Here is a 21123-nt window from a genome sequence, read left to right as displayed (position 1 = left end):
CCAATCGTGACCTTATAGGGTCCACCAGCTGGTCAAACGTGAGGGTGGTGTCTCGGCAGGCCAGCTCCCAACGGACGTCCTCGCGCAGACTGCACCGGTAGTGATCAATCAGGGCCCTGTCATTCCATCCCTCGCTGGCGGCCAGGGTCCGGAAGTCCAAAGCGAAATCCTGTGCACTCCTCGTTCCCTGCCTCAGGTTGAACAGACATTCACCCGCTGCTCGACCCTCAGGCGGGTGGTCGAACACTGCCCGAAAGCGGAGGGTGAACTCTGCGCAATGATCCAATGCCGCGTCTCCCTCACTCCATACGGCGTTGGCCCACTCCAGGGCTTTACCTGAGAGGCAGGAGATGAGGGCGGACACGCTCTCACGTCCCGAAGGAGCCGGGTGGACGGTCGCCAGGTAGAGCTCCAGCTGGAGTAGGAACCCCTGGCATCCGGCAGCCGTCCCATCATACTCCCTCGGGAGTGCGAGCTGAATCCCGCTGGGACCGGGTGAAGGAGGGGTGGACCGTGGAGCCTGCTGTAGTGGGGTTGGTGGAGGCGTTGGAAAACCTCCTTCTCTCTCCCATCTATCCATTGTCTGCAGCACGCGATCCATGGCGGTGCCCAGACGTTGTAACAAGGTCGCGTGCTGCTGGACGTGCTCTTCAACCGAGAAAGGGGGACCGTCTGCTCCTGCTGACTCCATTTCAGGTGAGTAATTCTGTAATGAGGTCTGTGTGTAGCTTGTGTAGAGGAGTCAGGCAGCAGATATGAGTAAATAAACCTAATTTACTCAAAATCGGCAAATACAATACAATAAAGCAAGCCCACAAGCCCACAAATCACTAATCAAATTAAACGTTATACCACAGCGACCATCTTACTTTTTGGGAAGCATATTTGATTCTGAGTTCGGACACAAGTTTGTATGTGAAAACTATTTCTAAAATGAATATTTTAACTTTTTCCGAGCTCACTTCAAGCGTGCATTAGCATAGAAGGAGAATTGCACTGCTGGTGCTGGCACATACAAATTCACCACTGCAGTTGGCTGATGTATCCTCGCAAGCTAATAGCAGAATGTGATGACAGAACTGAAGCAAATCGTAAAATCTGGCCAGTTGATATCAAGATTTTAGTTTGGCAACATCTTACAGTATGTGACGTAGTAATCGTAAAAGACTGAATCCAACCTACAGTGTGGGAAGGCCTTAAGTTAAAATAATGTGTTCCCTCCAGGATGTGGATGGATCAAGGTGCATTGTTATAGGTCGATATTAAACAGGGGTGCCCTGTGAAAAGCAGGGGCGCAACTTTGGTTTGGAGGGGACATAATTTTATTTTTGTTCGTTTTTTATTCAGTCGGATAGATACTACAAACAGCCTACCCGACCACTCGGAGGCGTCCGCGTGCTCCTAAAGCACACCATTGCCTCATTTTGTATCATATTCCAATGATAAAACTGGGGGGGGGGTACAAAAATGCAATTTCAGAATGTGCGTGGGGCATGTCCACCCCCCTGTCCCCGTCCCCAGTGAAAGTTGGGTCCCTGGTGAAAAGTGTATGTTAAATCGGGCAACGGTCAAGGCTGGAATGAAAAGGAGGTGAGGACGTTTAATCAGCCTGTGTCCAGACTCTCAATAAAGTCTGTCTGGAATTAAATCACTGTAACAATCACAATTTAGTTTTCTCTGTGTGTATTGATATATCAGATGGCGTTGTAGAAAACCTTTAGGGAATACAGTATATGATTTTTACATGAATGTCATTCAGCTTCAGTACAGGTCAATTTTTCCTGTGAGCTGTTTATGGACTTACAATTGTTTACGTTGTACCTGTTGTACCTTAAATAGATTCAAACAATGCAGTCAGTCATCCTAATAATTGAATCGACAGATTCTACCTGAGTTTCTCCCTCTCCCTGAACATTTTTCTAAATTCCTCTGTCTGTGTCTGATAGAGAAAAAATGTATCTTTCTATCATTCTTTCTCTCCCTCTTTCCCTCTTGCTCTCTCTCTCTGTTTGTTAGTGCTGCTGCTATTTTTGCTGCAGTGCAGTCTGATTGGCTGAATGCCTGTCTCATGCCTGTCTCAAACCATGGCTGGCTGAGAGGTGCTATTGGCTGTTGCTGTCCCCCCTGGTTGAGCCGGGCGGGTCGGTGTGCGGGAGGGCAGGTTGGTAGATGAGGTGGGGCTGTGCCCCTTTGTTTGCAGCCAGGGAGTGGAGGGCACTCTGGGCTGCCAGGGTAAGAGAGCTCCAGGCAACAGGGCAGGACATGCCCATCCGTGGCTCTGGCTCAGATCCTCCCAGTCCCAGATAGACTAATCACAAAGTAATAGGATCATCACTAACATTAATCTAGGTCTGACATAGCCAGGAAGAGGAGGAGGGGGAAGGGGAGGAGGAGGAGGAGAGCGGTACTATTATACAGTTGAGTCATGATCTTTCTCACTACATCTTCACTTTCTCAATCCCTCTCAGCCGACATACTCTATCTAAGTCATGTGCATCATTTTGAGACACATTCTTTCCATATCTAAATTTGAGGCTCTGTTCATTCTTCAGAAGGTATGTGTCACTGGGTGGTGCTGTGGTCCATCATCTTTGGCGCTCGCGCACACACACACACACACACACACAGACTTCCTTTGCTGGAGTGTGGCCTTTATGGACATTTAAGGACCTCAGCCACCCGAGCCCCGGAAGACGGAGACAATACATGTGCATCAAAGCTTGAACCGAGAGACTGATAAGCGGTTTCTATCTCCAGGCCATCAGACTGTTAATCAGTCATCACTAGCCGGCCTCCGCCCAGTACCATTCTCTGAACCTTAGTCACTGTTACTAGCCGGTACTCTAGCCTGCACCTTAGAGACTGCTGCCCTAGAGTCATTGAACACTGGTCACATTAATAATGTTTACATACTGTTTTGCCCATTTTTTGTTCATACGGTATTGTAGTCATATCTCATCCTATATAACTACAGCTGTACACACCTTTTCTATTCATATACTGTTCAGACTGTCTATACACACCATTATATATACAGTTGAAGTCGGAAGTTTACATACACCTTAGCCAAATACATTTAAAATCAGTTTTTCACAATTCCTGACATTTAATCTGAGTAGAAATTCAGTCTTAGGTCAGTTAGGATCACCACTTTATTTAAGAATGTGACAAGTCAGAATAATAGTAGAGAGAATTATTTATTTCAGCTTTTATTTCTTTCATCACATTCCCAGTGGGTCAGAAGTTTACATACACTCAAATAGTATTTGGAAGCATTGCCTTTAAATTGTTTAACTTGGGTCAAACGTTTCGGGTAGCCTTCCACAAGCTTACCACAATAAATTGGCTGAATTCTGGCCCATTCCTCCTGACAGAGCTGGTGTAACTGAGTCAGGTTTGTAGGCCTCCTTTCTCGCACACGCTTTTCAGTTCTGCCCACACATTTTCTATGGCATTGAGATCAGGGCTTTGTGATGGCCACTCCAATACCTTGACAGTGTTGTTCTTAAGCCATTTTGCCACAACTTTGGAAGTATACTTGGGGTCATTGTCCATTTGGAAGACCCAAATGCAAGCTTTAACTTCCTGATGATGCCTTAAGATGTTGCTTCAATACATCCACATAATTTTCCTGCCTCATGATGCCATCTATTTTGTGAAGTGCACCAGTCCCTCCTGCAACAAAGCACCCCACAACATGATGCTGCTACCCCCGTGCTTCACGGTTGGGATGGTGTTCTTCGGCTTGCAAGCCTCCCCCTTTTTCCTCCAAACATAGCGATGGTCATTATGGCCAAACAGTTCTATTTTTGTTTCATCAGACCAAGGACATTTCTCCAAAAAGTACGATCTTTGTCCCCATCTGCAGTTGCAAACCATAGTCTGGCTTTTTTTTATGGCGGTTTTGGAGCAGTGGCTTCTTCGTTGCTGAGTGGCCTTTCAGGTTATGTCGATATAGGACTCATTTTACTGTGGATATAGATACTTTTGTACCTGTTTCCTCCAGCATCTTCACAAGGTCCTTTGCTGTTGTTCTGAGATTGATTTGTACTTTTCGCACCAAAGTACATTCATCTCTAGGATACAGTTCACGTCTCCTTCCTGAGTGATATGATGGCTGCGTGGTCTCATGGTGTTTATACTTGCGCGCTATTGTTTGTACAGATGAACGTGGTACCTTCAGGCATTTGGAAATTGCTCCCAAGGATGAACCAGACTTGTGGAGATATACCATTTTTTTTCTGAGGTCTTGGCTGATTTTTTAAAAATTTTCCCATGATGTCAAGCCGAGAGGCAATGAGTTTGAAGGTAGGCCTTGAAAAACATCCACAGGTACACCTCCAATTGACTCAAATTATGTCAATTAGCCTATCAGAAGCTTCTAAAGCCATGACATAATTTTCTGGAATTTTCCAAGCTGTTTAAAGGCACAGTCAACCCACTGGAATTGTGATACAGTGAATTATAAGTGAAATAATCTGTCTGTAAACAATTGTTGGAAAAATGACTTGTGTCATGCACAAAGTAGATGTTCTAACCTAGATGTCCTGCACGAAGTAGATTTCCTAATGTCCTAACTGACTAGAAATTCGTGGAGTGGTTGAAAAACGGGTTTTAATGATTTCAACCTTTGTGTATGTAAACTTCCGACTTCAACTGTATATATAGACATCAAAACTATGAAATACCAAGGGTGTGTAAAGCTTTCATCAAGGAAAAGGGTGGCTACTTTGAAGAATCTCAAATATAAAATATATTTTGATTTGTTTAACACTTTTTTTGGTTACTACATGATTCCATATGTGTCATATGTGACATTTCATGTCTTCACTCTTATTCTCCAATGTGTAAAAAATAAACCTTGAATATATATATATTTTTTTAAATAAACCTTGAATGAGTAGATGTGTCCAAGCTTTTGACTGGTACTGTATATTTATTTATATTTATATTCCGGACTCTGACATTTCTCACTCTGATATTTCTTAATATCTTTATTTTTTACTTTTTGGATTATGTGTGTATTGTTTTTGTATTGCTAGGTATTACTGCACTGTTGGAGCTAGAAACACAGGCATTTCACACCTGTGATATCATCTGCCAATCTGTGTACGTGACAAATAAACGTTGATATGATTTGATTTTATATGGTTAGGTGACTCAGAGCTCTGGTAGTCTGACTGAAGAGGGCTGGAATGCGTCTGATTCCGAGGACGTGTGTTTGTGTTTGTGTCAGTGTGTGTGTGTGTGTGTGTGTGTGTGTGTGTGTGTGTGTGTGTGTGTGTGTGTGCGTGTGTGTGTGCGAGCGTATGCGTGTGCCATAAAACTGATCCCTTTTGTCTTTTTGTTATTTTACTATTTCCTCTCTCACTCACATCTCGGGCGTTCAAGATTCTGCTGCATCATGTGTTGAGTAGGGAGGGAATGGGAGGATGTGAAGGGGAGTGTAGAACCTGATTGGATATTTTTCAGCTGCTGCTAGTGCTGTATGCAGCCCAGTGGATCACAGCTGCAGGAGATGGGCGTGTGACTGACACCTGCAGACCAGGCCTGGTAGTGAATCTGAGTTGATTACAATACACAGCCCATAAGGAATAACAGAGTAAGAACACTTACCATAAAAACCATTGAAGATAGACCATTTCCTCATTAAGACAAAGGTTGACTCAGCCACCTGCAAAGCACAAAACAAAGAGGGGAAGTCAGAGGAGGTCAATAACTTGGTGTTGTATGAGTAGATTCGATTAGATTGTACCCCCCCCCACTTTAAATAAAGTGTATTACGCATCCACTTAATCATCATTACACTTAATGAACATTACACATAATATATTATTGCACATCCCTGTAATCTCAATGTCCATGATTCCTGTACATTTTTACTACAGACAGTGGGGACTTCCGATAGATTTAGTGTTGAAGTGGGTGCTACAGGGTGGTGCAGATGTAAGTCTTGACCCCACCTGAAGAACATTTTCAAGCATAGGCCTACACAATCAAAATAGCACAAATATAAGCATAGCTATAGTATAATGTCTGTTAACTGCAAGGCTTGCTGATTTAGAATACTACTCAGACCACAGTCAGCAGTTGATGTAGCATGAACTGAAGGTGTATACAGAGCCTTCAGAAAGTATTCTTACCCCTCGACTTATTCCACATTTTGTTGTGTTACAACCTGAATTCAAAATGGATTCAATATATATTTTTGGTCACCCATCTACACACAATACCCCATAATGACAAAGTGAAAACATTTTTTTAGAAATGTTTTCAAATGTATTGAAAATTAAATACAGAAATATTGTATTTACATACAGTACCACTCAAACGTTTTTGGACACACCTACCTATTCCAGGGTTTTTCTTTATTTTTACTATTTTCTACATTGTAGAATAATAGTGAAGACATCAAAACTATGAAATAACACATATGGAATCATATAATAACCAAAAAAGTGTTAAACAAATCAAAATATATTTTATATTTGATATTCTTAAAAGTAGCCACACTGTGCCTTGATGACAGCTTTGAACACTGATGGCATTCTCTCAACCAGCTTCATGAGGTAGTCACCTGGAATGCATTTCAATTAACAGATGTGCCTTGTGGAATTTATTTCCTTCTTAATGAGTGTGAGCCAATCAGTTGTGTTGTGACAAGGTAGGGGTGGTATACAGAAGATAGCCCTATTTGGTAAAATACCAAAACAGCTCAAATAAGCAAAGAAAAACAACAGTCCATTAACTTTGAAAGTTTCTTCAAGTGCAGTCACAAAAACCATCAAGCGCTATTATGACTCTCTTGAGGACCGCCACAGGAAAGGAAGCCCCAGAGTTACCTTTGCTGCAGAGGATAAGTTCATTAGAGTTACCAGCCTCACAAATTTCAGCCCAAATAAACGCTTTATAGAGTTCAAGTAACAGACACATCTCAAGATCAACTGTTCAGAGGAGATTCCGTGAATCAGGCCTTCATGGTCAAATTGCTGCAAAGAAACCACTACTAAAGGACACTAATGAGAAGAAGAGACTTGCTTGGGCCAAGAAACACAAGCAATGGACATTAGACCGGTGGATATCCGTCCCTTGGTCTGATGAGTCCAAATTGGAGATTTTTGGTTCCAACTGCCGTGTCTTTGTGAGAAGTAGAGTAGGTGAACGGATGATCTCTGCATGTGCAGTTACCACCGTGAAGCATGGAGGAGGAGGTGTGATGGTGTGGGGTTGCTTTGCTGCTGACACTGTCTGTGATATATTCAGAATTCAAGGCACACTTAACTAGCATGGCTACTACAGAATTCTGTAGCGATACGCCATCCCATCTGGTTTGCGCTTAGTGGGACAATCATTTGTTTTTCAACAGGACAATGACCCAACACACTTCCAGACTGTGTAAGGCCTATTTGACCAAGGAGAGTGATGGAGTTAGAGTGACCTAGTTAGGAGAGTGACCTAGTTACTCCTAGGTATCGCACTAAAATAATGACTGTGACCTAATTTACTCACAGCTCAGAGTAAGACATAACAGGTAGTTCCCCAACATTTCTCCCCTATTCTCAGCGATGAGTTACTTATGAGTTGATCTCAGCATGCTTTTACAACATGGGATGACGTTTTGTAGTTTTTCAAGTAGAAAAGTGGATTCCATATTTCCAAAACCAAGACTGATGCAACATTAACGTCAAACCAATTATAGGTCTATCAACATAGCGTCATGTTTGTGTTGTAGGCTATTACATATGTCTTGTTTTTATTGTTACATTAAAATGTAATCATCATAAAATATAATCATAATTGTGTCGGACAGTTTTACCGTTGGTTATTAGGCCTATTTAGATTATATAATACTCCCAGGCACACCGGTGCATGAAAGGTTGGCACTGTGGTGAGAAATAGGCTAATCATCCAATTAGTTTGAGAGATTAGTTTGAAAGAACATTATGAACAGCTGTCTCACATTACCCTCTTTACATAGAACTACCAATCCGTTTTTGGCTTCTAGCTTTTTAACCACAACATGTAATATTTTGAGGCATTCATGGTAATAAAAAGAAAACCAAACTGGCAGGTGGATGAAAGTCTTTTACTCTAATAGCAAATAGAAAAATACAAAAGTAAAACCCTGAGGAGGACATTGCTCAGCCTCAACGGGAGAAATCAACACTTTTAATAAAAGTATTGTGTTTGCAGGAGGCATATTACTCTCTTAAAATAAAAAAGCTTAAGAAATAATATGGTGTGTTTATTTGTTCACAGTAATCTAACCTGTACTTAAATGTTAGCCCACTATGGCATATCTGTATTATACTCTCCAATTCCTTAGCTTAAATGTTTATCTGTAGCTAGATCAGCGTTTCCCAAACTCAGTCCTGGGGACCCAAAGAGGTGCATGTTTAGTTTTTTGCCCTAACACTACACAGCTGATTCAAATGATCAAATCAGCTTTGTAGTGCTAGGGGTAAAAACCAAAACATGCACCCCTTGGTGTTTGGGAAACCCTGAGCTAGATATTGGGTTCTGCGAGACCATTCTGCTGACACTGCGCCAAAACGAAGTGTGGAGATTGCTATGCGAGCGTACCTAGAATTAAGGTTGGCAAAGTGCTGGCGGAAAAGAGTTTCCTCTCCACATATGGCATTTGGGCGCACATCATCATCGTCATTGTCTCCATCAGTGTCAATATCACTGTCGTCACTGTCATCGTCAGTTTCTGGATTTCCATCGTCAGGAGGTAGAGTGATCAGTCGTAGTTTTTAGATGTCGTGCAATATTGCACAAGACATGATTATGCAACCTGGTCTCAGAGCATTTCGTATTATTCTGTTCGTAAATCCACAACACTCCTTATAGTATGATATGTTACATTTCGTATGGTATGGTATGCATTCATTTGTGGATGTCCATTATCCATTTCGTATGAGATGTTACGAATTGCAATTTTGTACAATATATACGAATTGCAATACCAACAATATGTTACGAATTTGCAAAACATATGATATGTTACGAATTCTAATTTGTTGTGCCTAACGTTAGCTAGCTGGCTAACATAGGCGTTAGGGTTAAGTTTAGGTTTAAAGTTAGAAGTTAGGTTAAGATTAGGGGACGGGGACGGGTTAGCTAAAAGGGTTAGGATTAGGGGAAGGTTAGTTGCAAAGTTGCTAAAAAGTAGCAAACAAGTTTCTAAATAGCTAAAATGCTAAAGTTCAAATTGTATGCTCACTCATCCATCCATCCCGACCAACCACCCTCCTTTCATTGGAATTGTTTTAAGACGGTCATACCATGGATTATTTAGCTATTTGATTTTGAATTTTAGGCCAAAAAATTATGTACAAATGTTTTGATAAAATATTTCATTTGGCCTACTACTATAGCCCAAAGAAATGCATTGAATAACACATTCAAAAATTACAAAACAGACAGTCAAAAAATGTATCTTAAGGAATATGGTTTTGAAGTTTATTTCCTATATTGGTTGTTACATCGACGGTACTGACTTCAGACGAGTCCCGTTGGGCTTGCGGGGATTGTAGAGCAAAATGGAGAAAGCCACCGTGTTTGTGAGATTCTCATCCTTATATAGAGGGGTCATATTAGTTACTAAAACTGTTAGCCAACCCAATTTTCGGGATGTCTCATGGTCTAACAAACACAGCTGTAGCTCGGCCACCTTTCACCGCAGATGCGGAAGGCAAACATAGGCGGATGCATTGGATTGACATATCTTTAGCTTAACTGATGGATTTTGATGGGGATTTTTTCATTATGTTACTTAAATTGACGAACAGGTGCATCAAACTCTTAAGAATTTCCTTAAGTAACCTTCTGTCTTACCTTCTGCCTTAACCTTCTGTCTTAAGTAACCTTCTGTCTTAGACCCCTTGACTTTTTCCACATTTTGTTATGTTAGAGCCTTATTCTGTAAGGCTTATTTTTTCCTCATCAATCTACACACAATACCCCATAATGTCATAGCAAAACAGTATTTTAGAAATAAAAAATAAACACAGAAAAACCCCCGGAATAATCACATTTACATAAGTATTCAGACACTTTACTCAATACTTTACTCAGTACTTTCAGACATGTAACAAAATACTTTTGGCAGCGATTACAGCCTTGAGTCCTCTTGGGTATGATGATACAAGCATGGCACACCTGTTTTTGGGGAGTTGATCACATTCTTCACTGCAGAACCTCTCAAGCTCTGTCAGGTTGGACGGGGAGCGTTGTTGTACACGTACTGAGCGGTCTGGAGCAGGTTTTCATCAAGGATCTCTCTGTACTTTGCTCCGTTTATTTTTCCCTAGATCCTGACTAGTCACCCAGTCCCTCTCGCTAAAAAACATCACCACAGCATGATGCTGTCATAACCTTGCTTTACCGATTTCCTCCAGACGTGATGCTTGTCATTCAGGCCAAAGAGTTCCATCTTGATTTCATCAGACCAGAGTATCTTGTTTCTCATTGTCTGAGAGTCTTTAGGTGCCTGTCTTTAGGTGCCAGAGATGGTTCCCCTTCTGGAAGGTTCTCCCATCTCCACAGAGGAACTCTGGAGCTCTGTCAGAGTGACCATCAGATTCTTGGTTACCTCCCTGACCAATGCCCTTCTCCCCCGATTGCTCAGTTTGGCCGGGTGGCCAGCTCTAGGAAGACTCTTGGTGGTTTCAATGATACAGACATTTTTTGGTACCCTTCCCTTGATCTGTGCCTCGACACAATCCTGTCTCGGAGCTCTACGGACAATTCCTTTGACATCATGACTTGATTTTTGCTCTGGCATGCACTGTCAAATGTGGGGCCTTATATAGACAGGTGTGTGCCTTTCCAAATCCTGTCCAATCAATTGAATTGACCAGAGGTGGACTCCAATCAAGTTGTAGAAACATCTCAAGGATGATCAATGGAAAAAGGATGTACCTGAGCTCAATATCGAGTCTCATAGCAAAAGGTTTGAATGCTTATGTAAGTAAGGTATTTCTGTTTTTAATTTTGTATAAATTTGCAAACATTTCTAAAAACCTGTTTTCACAGGGGCCTCCCGAGTGGCGCAGCAGTTTAAGGCACTGCATCGCAGTGCTAACTGCATCCCTACAGATCCTGGTTCGATCCCAGGCTGTGTCATGCTGGCCCCGACCAGGAGACCCATGAGGCAGCGCACAATTGGCCCAGCGTTGTCCGGGTTAGGGGAGGGATTGGCTGGCTGGGTGGTCCTTGTCTCATTGCGCTCTAGCAATTCCTGTGGCCGGGCGCAATGCACGCTGACAAGGTTTTTGGTGCGGCTGGCTTCTGGGTTTAGCAAGCATTGTGGCAAGAATTAGTGCGTCTTGGAGGGTTGTGTTTCGGAAGATGCACAGCTCTCGACCTTCGCCTCTTCCGAGTCTGTACGGGAGATGCAGCGATGGGATAAGACTGTAACTACCAATTGGGTAGAAAAAGGGGTAAAAAATTATAAGAAGAATAAATAATAATAAAACATTTATTTGCTTTGTCATTAAAGGGTATTGTGTGTCGATTGATGAGGGGACCAAAACGAGTAAGGCTGTAACGTAACAAAATGTGGGAAAAGTTAGGGGTCTTAATACTTTCCGAATGCACTGTATGTAACCAAACCAAACGTAACATATCATACTAATTTGAGTGTCCTCAGGCTGTGACACACCTCTCCATGGAGCATATGAAAAATCCTCTTCCAATGGCCTTTCTACTCCACTCCTTGTGATCTTGTGAGCCCTTCAGATGAAAAAAAATATTCACGTGATTTTATATAGGTTGATCATTTAATAATGCTGAGATAAAGTCCACTATATACAGTTGAAGCACCATGGGACCACGCAGCCATCATATCGCTCAGGAAGTAGACGCGTTCTGTCTCCTAGAGATGAACGTACTTTGGTGCGAAAAGTGCAAATCAATCCCAGAACAACAATAAAGGACCTTGTGAAGATGCTGGAGGAAACAGGTACGAAAGTATCTATATCCACAGTAAAACAAGTCCTCTATCGACATAACCTGAAAGGCCGCTCAGCAAGGAAGAAGCCACTGCTCCAAAACCGCCATAAAAAAAGCCAGACTATGGTTTGCAACTGCACATGGGGACAAAGATCGCACTTTTTGGAGAAATGTCCTCTGTGCTGATGAAACAAAAATAGAACTGTTTGGACATAATGACCATCGTTATGTTTGGAGGAAAAAGGGGGAGGCTTGCAAGCCGAAGAACACCATCCCAACCGTGAAGCACGGGGGTAGCAGCATCATGTTGTGGGGTGCTTTGTTGCAGGAGGGACTGGTGCACTTCACAAAATAGATGGCATCATGAGGCAGGAAAAGGATGTGGATATATTGAAGCAACATCTTAAGGCATCAGTCAGGAAGTTAAAGCTTGCATTTGGGTCTTCCAAATGGACAATGACCCCAAGTATATTTCCAAAGTTGTGGCAAAATGGCTTAAGAACAACACTGTCAAGGTATTGGAGTGGCCATCACAAAGCCCTGACCTCAATCCTATTGAAAAGATGTGGGCAGAACTGAAAAAGCGTGTGTGAGCAAGGAGGCCTACAAACCTGACTCAGTTACACCAGCTCTGTCAGGAGGAGTGAGCCAAAATTCACCCAACTTATTGTGGGAAGCTTGTGGAAGGCTACCACTAATGCGTTAGTAAACCCGCTACAATCATGCAGTAACGTTACAGTGTACAGTCAGTAAGCAGTTACACCGGCGGGCCCCGGTGGCAATCAATTTGTAAAACCAAAAGCTTACCTTGACTTGGAGGAGTTCCAGTGTTGTGTTAAAGAGTCATAGCCAGCTAGCTAATATAGCATCCCTCTGTTTGAGCAGGGTGTTTCAGTTGGCTAAACTAGCTAGCTGCATTTGCTAGCTAAGTAAGTGAACCTGAAAGTGAAAATAATAAAAAATCTCTTTCTCTCTCTCTATTTCTCTCTAGCTTCTCCTTCATTTAGGAAGAAATTAATTTGTTCAAAACTGTTCAACAATGTTCTTTCTCTCTCTTTGAGTCAACTTCTCACCACATTTTATGCACTGCAGTTCTAGCTAGCTGTAGTTTATGCTTTCAGTACTAGATTAATTATTTGATCCTTTGAATGGGTGGACAACATGTCAGTTAATGCTGCAAGAGTTCTGATAGGTTGGAGGACGTCCTCTGGAAGTTGACATAATTACTGTGTAAGTCTATGGAAGGGGGGCAGAACCATAAGCCTCCTAGGTTTTGAATTGAAGTCAATGAACTCAGAGGAGGACGGAAGCTAGCTGTCCTCCGGCTACACCATGGTGCTACCCTACAGAGTGCTGTTGAGGCTACTTTAGACCTTTGCAAAATAGTGTGTTTTAATCAATTATTTGTTAATGTGATTATATTTAGTATAGTTTTATCTAAAAAGGCTAACTGGAGTACTGTCAGTCACTGCATGTACTGTCTGTCAATGCTCAGACTCTACCCTAGTATGCTGCGGCTCACTGAAAGGCACAGTCATGAAGACAGGAAAGATGTCTGTGTTTGGGAGAGGCTGAGCAGCTTCTCTCTGTCTTTCTCTCCCTCGCTTTGTCTGTTTTTCGCTCTTCATCTTCCTCTCTCTCTCTTTCCCTCCATTTTTCTGATGCTCTTCATCTCTCTTTTTGCTCCCTCCCTCTTCTTCCTGCCTTCTCTCTCTCTCTCTGCCTCTCTTGTTCTCATTCATTCTATCCCTCTCTCTCTGTGTCTTCAGATGCCCTGTCTCATGTCAACTCGTTCCTCTCTCTCTCTGCGTGTTTGTGTGTATGTGAGTCTGTCTCTCTGTTCCTCTCTCTGCTCTCATTATGTTCCTGTCATTCTCTCTCTTTCCTCCTGATGGAGGGAGGGTGGAGATATCCGCATTGGTTGCTATGGCACCAGACATCTCTCTCTCCCTCCTCAGACTCAGGGGTAAGTGTGATTCTGTGTGATTGTGAGTATGTCTGTCAGTTCGTGTGTGTGCGTGTGCGTGTGTGTGTGTGTCTGTTAACATGATGTGTGGGACAGTAATTGGCATCTTTGTCAGCTTCAGGGACGGAAGGTTTCCATTTAGAAAGATCACCATTAACTCTCATTAAAACTGATTAATTTATTGGTGAGTGGCTGCAAGACTGTGCCACCCCATTGTTAGCTGGTGATTTACTTAATGAGAGAAATGGCTATAATTCACTAACGGCAGATTTGAATGAAATGAGGTAGCAGCTGGCATATGATCAGACGATTATCATAAATAGATTTGATTTGATCTGTGAGTCTGTCTAGGTGTGTGTGTGTGTGTGTGTGTGTGTGCCAGACAGAAAGTGTTTTTTCTAACTCATAACATTACTATTGAGTCAGAAAATGTATGCATTATGCAAAAAAGTAAGAAAGAGGTCCTCTGTAGCTCAGTTGGTAGAGCATGATGCTTGCAATGCCAGGACAGTGGGTCCAATTTCCGTGACCACCCATACGTAAAATGTATGCACTCGTGACTGTAAGTTTGTTTGGATAAAAGTGTCTTCTAAATGGCATTATATTATTATTATTATTATTACTATATTAGGTCATTATGCTAAATCTACAGCCTCTCTCGTTTTCCACATCTATCTCCCTTCCCGTCTCCCTCACCCCCTCCCAGTCCCTTTTTCTTTCTCCCCATCTCCCTCTCACCCTCCCCTTCTCCCTCCCAGTCTCTCTCCCTCCCAGTCTCTCTCCCTCCCCGTCTCTCTCCCTCCTTCTCTCTCTCTCTCTCTCTCTCTCTCTCTCTCTCTCTCTCTCTCTCTCTCCCCATCCCTCTTTCTCTCTCCCGCTCCCTTTGCCCCCCCGTCTCCCTAGCAGTTTCCCGTCTCTCTGTCAGTTTCTCTCTCTCCCACCCCGTTTCCCTGACAGTCTCTCTGTCTCCCTCCTCGTCTCTCTCCCTTCCCGTTCCTCTCTCTTTCCCGTCCCTCTTTCTCCCTCCTCGTCCCGCTTTCTTCCCATCTCGCTACCTCTCCCCGTCTCTCGCTCTCCATCCCTCTACCTCTCCCTGTCTCTCTCTCCCTATCTCTCCCCCTTCTCCATCCCCATCACTCTTCCTCCCCGTCTCCCTAGCAGTCTCTCTCTCCCTCCCCATCTCTTTCTCTCCCTCCCCGTACCTCTCCCCATCTATCTCTCTCCCTCCCCATCTCCCTGCCACTCTCTCTCCCACCCGTCTTCCTCCTTCCCCATCTCCCTGCCAATCAGTCTCCCACCCCGTCTTCCTGACAGTCTCTCTCCCTCCTCGTCTCTCTCCCTCCCCATCTCTCTCCCTCTCCCTGTCTCTCTCTCCCTCTCCCTGTCTCTCTCCCTCCCTGTTTCACTCCCAGTCCCTCTCCTCTTCCCTGTATATAGACCAAATTCCAGTAGAGGGCAGTGTCTTTCCACTATGTCCGATTCCCCACTCGGACACATAACTATCTTTTAATAAACAATATTACAAGACAATAATATTACAAGATATTTTAATAGATCAAATAAAATTCTTATTCAGCAAAACACGACTTATCAGAACATTATAATGAACTCTCCATCTGCACTCTCTAGCATCTCTCCTCTCCCTACAGTATCTCTATAAAGACTTATCTTCACCTTTCTTCCTCAAGCTCAGAATTCATTCTTATTTTTGTTGCATTGTAAGTGAATATGACATTCCACACAATGCTAATAGTAAAGGTATAAGGATGAGGTGAACAGTCACCTCAGGTCAAGTCATAGAGAGAAAGCATTGTCTAGTGATAATAACTTATTTGTGTATGAAAGAGAAGATAAAAAAGCAGCATAGGGTAAACTAAGAAGATAAAATAGTTGCAAAGACAGGTCATAGTCCAGCAGAAAGGTTAATTAATTGTACAATTTATGATACAATTCTCAAACTTACACTAGTACTAGATACCTTAAGGAACATTTTAAAGATTGAAGGCATTCTGGGAAGCCTTTCAGACAACGAGGGTGCCAATTTTTTTACAAAATGGCTGCCATTGGGATTTCCTGTTAGAAGAAAAGAGGGTAAAATTATCCCAAACAATATCAAAAAGACTTGGATCATAATGTTATCTACCCACTAATTAAACTCCACAGATAATTTAGAAAATTCTGATCATAAAGTACACTTAAGACCTTCATGTGGGTCATTTTGACAATAGTCCAGCAGCTACGCGAAGATATTGTGGACTTTGTGATAGAGGCTCCAAATTTCACACACAGCTATACGGCATTTATAAATATTTATTTGGGGCTATAGTCCCATCGCAGATTTTGTCTATTACACCCCTGGTGGCCATTTCCAATATGGCCGCCAACAAGCTACATGGGGCCATATTGGACACATGGCCATATTATTACAAAATACTTTTATGATGAGATCTTTCAGCCTTTACACAAAGTAAGTAAAAGTCTAAATAAAGATGTCTAGCTGTAGTATCATTGCAGATTTAACATATTATACTCTAAAGCGGTGTTATTCAAACTTGTTTTGAGTGGACCCCATTTTTTAACCCATAATTTCTGGGGACAAGATTTTTTTCCAGAAGAACTTCGAGACCCCACCCCACACCAAATCTAATCACACATGCTGAAAAACAATTACATTTTCATTTTTACATCAACAAATGTGACATGTTTCAGAAAACTAGGTGTAGGTCGCATGTCACAACTTCACAGGAGAGGCATTTGAACATAAACATTTATTATTTATCAAAATGCTTATGTTTTGTCTGGAACATGTGAACTTTCATGTGGCTTAATAACAAACTTGCATTCCATCCATAAATATGAATAAAATTGTTAAATTACGAGCCTAGTTGGTTTAGCCATGGAAAAAGTCAGAGACCTTCCCACATGATTGGCTGAGATAATGGATGGGCTGGACAAGCCGGGAGATGAGTTTGGATTGGTCTGCCATGTAGCATGCGTCTGTCTGTAATGTGAGCTGTTCAGTATGTGTTGATAGTCCTTTCTACCGCAGTGTTTTGAAAGATATGTTAGCCATCGAGAACTACAAAAGTTTTGCTACTTTTCTCAAAAACATTGATGGCCTGAATTTAGCAGACGCTATCAACAGATCAGTTTGAACAAGTGATGGGCTACTTTCTGCACATGCCACGGTCAGTGTGAACTGGAGTGACCTGACACAACACTGGTCAAACAAGATGTAGCTACAAACAAAACAGAGTTAAATGGTTCCAGTCTGCCATGAAGCGTTCATTGATGTATACGGGTATGAGTCTAGCTATATTTTCAGATATAAGTTTCTTATTTTGTCAGAAAGTTGTTTTTATTGCAAGTTAAAGTGTACTGTTAGTTAGCTAGCAAACATTAGCTTGCTGGCTCGCTAGCTAACGTTACGTGTATGATCTGTGTAGTAATATTATTCCAATCAGAAATCCATTTGCATTGCTTGTTATAGCCTAATGTTAGCTAGCTAACATTGAACCTAGTTTGTTAGCTACGAATACAATTCTTAAATTAAGAGCCTAGTTGGTTTAGCCACAGAAAAATACAGCCATCTTCCAGCTTGCCATGATTGGCTGAGATAATGAGTGGGCTGGACATGCCGAGAGATGAGTTTGGATTGGTCTGCCATATAACAAGCTTCTGTCTATTTGAGCTGGTCAGTATGTGTAGGTAATCCTGTCTAACGCAGCTTTTTTTTATGTATCGCGTAGTAAAACGGCATGTGTTGCTCACCACTTTCTGGAGGACCGAGTTTTGAAATCAGTGGAATTTGAGTATGATAGCTAAGGAGATGGAGAAAACACCTGTCTCCAGATTACATCTTCAAACTAATCTTCAAATTAAACCATGGCATCCGTGACAGGGAGACACGTCCATCCATGAACGATGTATACGGGTAAGATAGCATTACGTGTATGATGTTATTATTCGTATCTCAGAGCTATTTGTATTGTTAGTTGTAGCCTAATGTTAGCTAGCTATCATTGAACCTGGATGGTTAGCTGCCTGTAGATTAATGCAGGGTAGTAATGTCATGATTTGGTATTATGGTTCATTGTTTAGCTAGCTAGCTAAAGCTATCTAACTAACAGTACACTTTAACTTGAAATGAAAAGACTTGATGTCAAAATTAGAAATGTGTAATATCTGAAAAAGCTACATGTCTTAACAAGAAGACTCCACTATGCAAGTACTGATATCAATAGAATGTCACTGCAACAACTGTTAATATACGTAGCTGGTAAATTCGCTCTGGCTATATACTCCGATTTCAGAACACGGGTAAGATAGTCTAGCTAGCTACTTTTTCAGATATTACACATTTCTAATTTTGACATCAAGTCTTTTCATTTCAAGTTAAAGTGTACTGTTAGTTAGATAGCTAACGTTAGCTGGCTGGCTCGCTGGCTATCGTTATGTGTATGATCTTATTATTCATATCTCAGAGCCATTTGCTTCCACTGGAGCCGCTTCCAGTTGGCAAGTGTGAAAAACCCAGAAGGGTGGCAGTTTCTGAGATAATGGATCTGGTGTGCCTGGCACTGACGATCATACCATGCTCAAAGTCGCTTAGGTCACTCTTTTAGCCTATTCTAATATTTAAACAAACAGTAAACGAATGCCTCAATGCCTGTCTGCGTGCTTCATATAGCAAGCCATGGCCACGTGACTCACTGTCTGTTAGAAGGGATACATTTTCGTGAACAGCTGGTGTACCTAATAAACTGTCCCATGAATGTATGTTCATGTCATCTTCACCAATAAACTGCATTACAGTAAAAACAACTTTGACTACCACCACCAATTTCTGTATGCTAGCTTCACTTCTTCTAAACCTGAAAATGAAAACTTCTAAATATTATGCAGCGAAAACAGCCAAATATATCCAAATCTGACTTTTAGTAACCACGTTGTGGGTCTGTTACAAGACAAAAATCATGACAGATTTCCCGAAAATCGTCTTTGTTACAGTAGATCAGATTTGTTGAATGTGAGCCAATGACTGTGACCTACGTTCCATTGACCTCTTTACCGCATCTATGAACAGAAGCCATTCCAATAGAACTCTACTTTTTGGGAATGGGATGTATGGGACACGATACGAAGGCTATTAATACTTATTATGCAATCACTGTTTTGGTACACATTATATGTCATTCTAATTCACAGATATAACCCAATATTTTGAAATCATTAGGAGCATGCTGAAATGTGATCCTATCAATCGAGGGATCAAAATATCAACAAAACACAGTGACTTGGACAGCATTTTGGGCACATTTGTGGTCATATCTTCAAAGACAAAAAAAACACATGATAAACTCAAATGTATTTTCCACACTACCTTGGACATTTTAAGCTATCATTAGGCTTAATATATTGCCCCAAATCATTAAAATGCTCCTTTAAGGTATATAGTATTATACCTTAAGGTATATAGTATTATACCTTATTATACCTTTGCTGCTATAAAAGCCTCCACTCTTCTGAAAAGGCTTTCCAGTAGATTATGGAACATTGTTGTTGGGACTAGCTTCCATTCAGCCACAAGAGCATTGGTGAGGTCAGGCACTAATGTTGGGCATTTAGGCCTAGCTCGCAGTCAGCGGTCCAATTTATCCCAAAGGTGTTCGATGGGGTAGAGGTAAGGGCTAGGCAGGCCACTAAAGTTCTTCCACACCAATCTTGACAAAACATTTAAGTATGGACCTTGATTTGTGCATGGGGGCATTGTCATACTGAAACAGGCAAGGGACTTCTCCCACACTGTTGCCACAAAGTTGGAAGCACAGAATCGTCTAGAATGTCATTGTATGCTGTAGTGTTACGATTTCCCTTCACTGGAACTAAGGGTCCTTGCCCGAACCATGAAAACAGCCCCAGACCATTAATCCTCCTCCACCAAACTTTACAGCTGGCCCTATGCGTTCTCCCGGCATCCGCCAAACCCAGATTTGTCCGTTTGACTGCCAGATCGTCATCACTCCACAGAGCGCGTTTCCACTGTTCCCAAGTCCAATGGCAGCAAGCTTTACAGCACTCAAGCCGATGCTTAGCAATGCATATGGTGATCTTAGACTTGTGTGCGGCTGAAACCCATTTCCTGAAGCTCCCAACTAACGGTTATTATGCTGACAGAGGGAGTCTGGAACTCGGTAGTGAGTGTTGCAACCGAGGACAGAAAATTTTAACACGTCGCGCGCTTCAGCATTCAGCGGTCTCGTTCTGTGAGCTTCTGTGTTTTTGACCGGGGCAGCTCTATCAGGGCAGAAATTTGACGAACTGACTTAATGGAAAGGTGGCATCCTATGATGATGCCATGTTGAAAGTCAATGAGCTCTTCAGTAAGGCCATTCTACTGCCAATGTTTGTCTATGTAGATTGTATGGCTGTTTGCTTGATTTTATACAACTGTCAGCAACGGGGGTGGCTGATATAGCCAAATTGACTAATTTGAAGGAGTGTCTACATACTTTTGTATATACAGTGCATTTGGAAAGTATTCAGACCCCTTGACTTTTTCCACATTTTGTTACGTTACAGAATTGCTCTAAAATGTATTACATCATTTTTTTACCTCGTAAATTTTAGGTAATTTATAAAAAATAAAAAACTGAAATATATCACATTTACATAAGTATTCAGACCCTTTACTCAGTACTTTGTTGAACCACCTTTGGCAGCAATTACAGCCTTGAGTCTTCTTGGTTATAACGCTTGGCACACCTGTATTTGGGGAGTTTCTCCCATTATTCTCTGCAGATCCTCTCAAGCTCTGTCAGGTTGGAGAGGGAGCATTGCTGCACAGATATTTTCAGGTCTCTCCAGAGATGTTCGATCGGGTTCAAGTCCGGGCTCTGGCAGGGCCACTCAAGGACATTCAGAGACTTGTCCCGAAGCCACTCCTGCGTTCTCTTGGCTGTGTGCTTAGGGTCATTGTCCTGTTGGAAGGTAAACCTTCGCCCCAGTCTGAGGTCCTAAGCACTCTGGAGCAGGTTTTCATCAAGGATATCTCTGTATTTTGCTTGGTTCATTGTTGCCTCGATCCTGACTAGTCTCCCAGTCCCTGCCGATGAAAAACATCCCCACAGCATGATGCTGCCACCACCATGCTTCACCGCAGGGATGGTGCCAGGTTTCCTCCAGATGTGACGCTTGGC

General features: G+C 42.2%; 1 long non-coding RNA gene across 2 annotated transcripts in view; it reads right to left on the bottom strand.

Annotated features, from left to right (window-relative positions):
* The window catches only part of LOC115154948 (uncharacterized), a 112659-nt gene that overhangs the window by 58321 nt on the left and 33215 nt on the right, over window positions 1–21123 (bottom strand). Inside the window, exon 2 of one of the 2 annotated variants that reach the window (XR_003867976.1) lies at window positions 5617–5674. This is a non-coding gene — a long non-coding RNA (uncharacterized LOC115154948). Of the gene's footprint in view, window positions 1–5136; window positions 5675–21123 lie in introns of those variants that run through there. The other variant, XR_003867975.1, reaches the window with a different exon arrangement.

Source organism: Salmo trutta, chromosome 19, assembly GCF_901001165.1.
Source record: "Salmo trutta chromosome 19, fSalTru1.1, whole genome shotgun sequence".
NCBI lineage: Eukaryota > Metazoa > Chordata > Actinopteri > Salmoniformes > Salmonidae > Salmo > Salmo trutta.
This window is presented reverse-complemented; position numbering and strand designations above follow the sequence as displayed.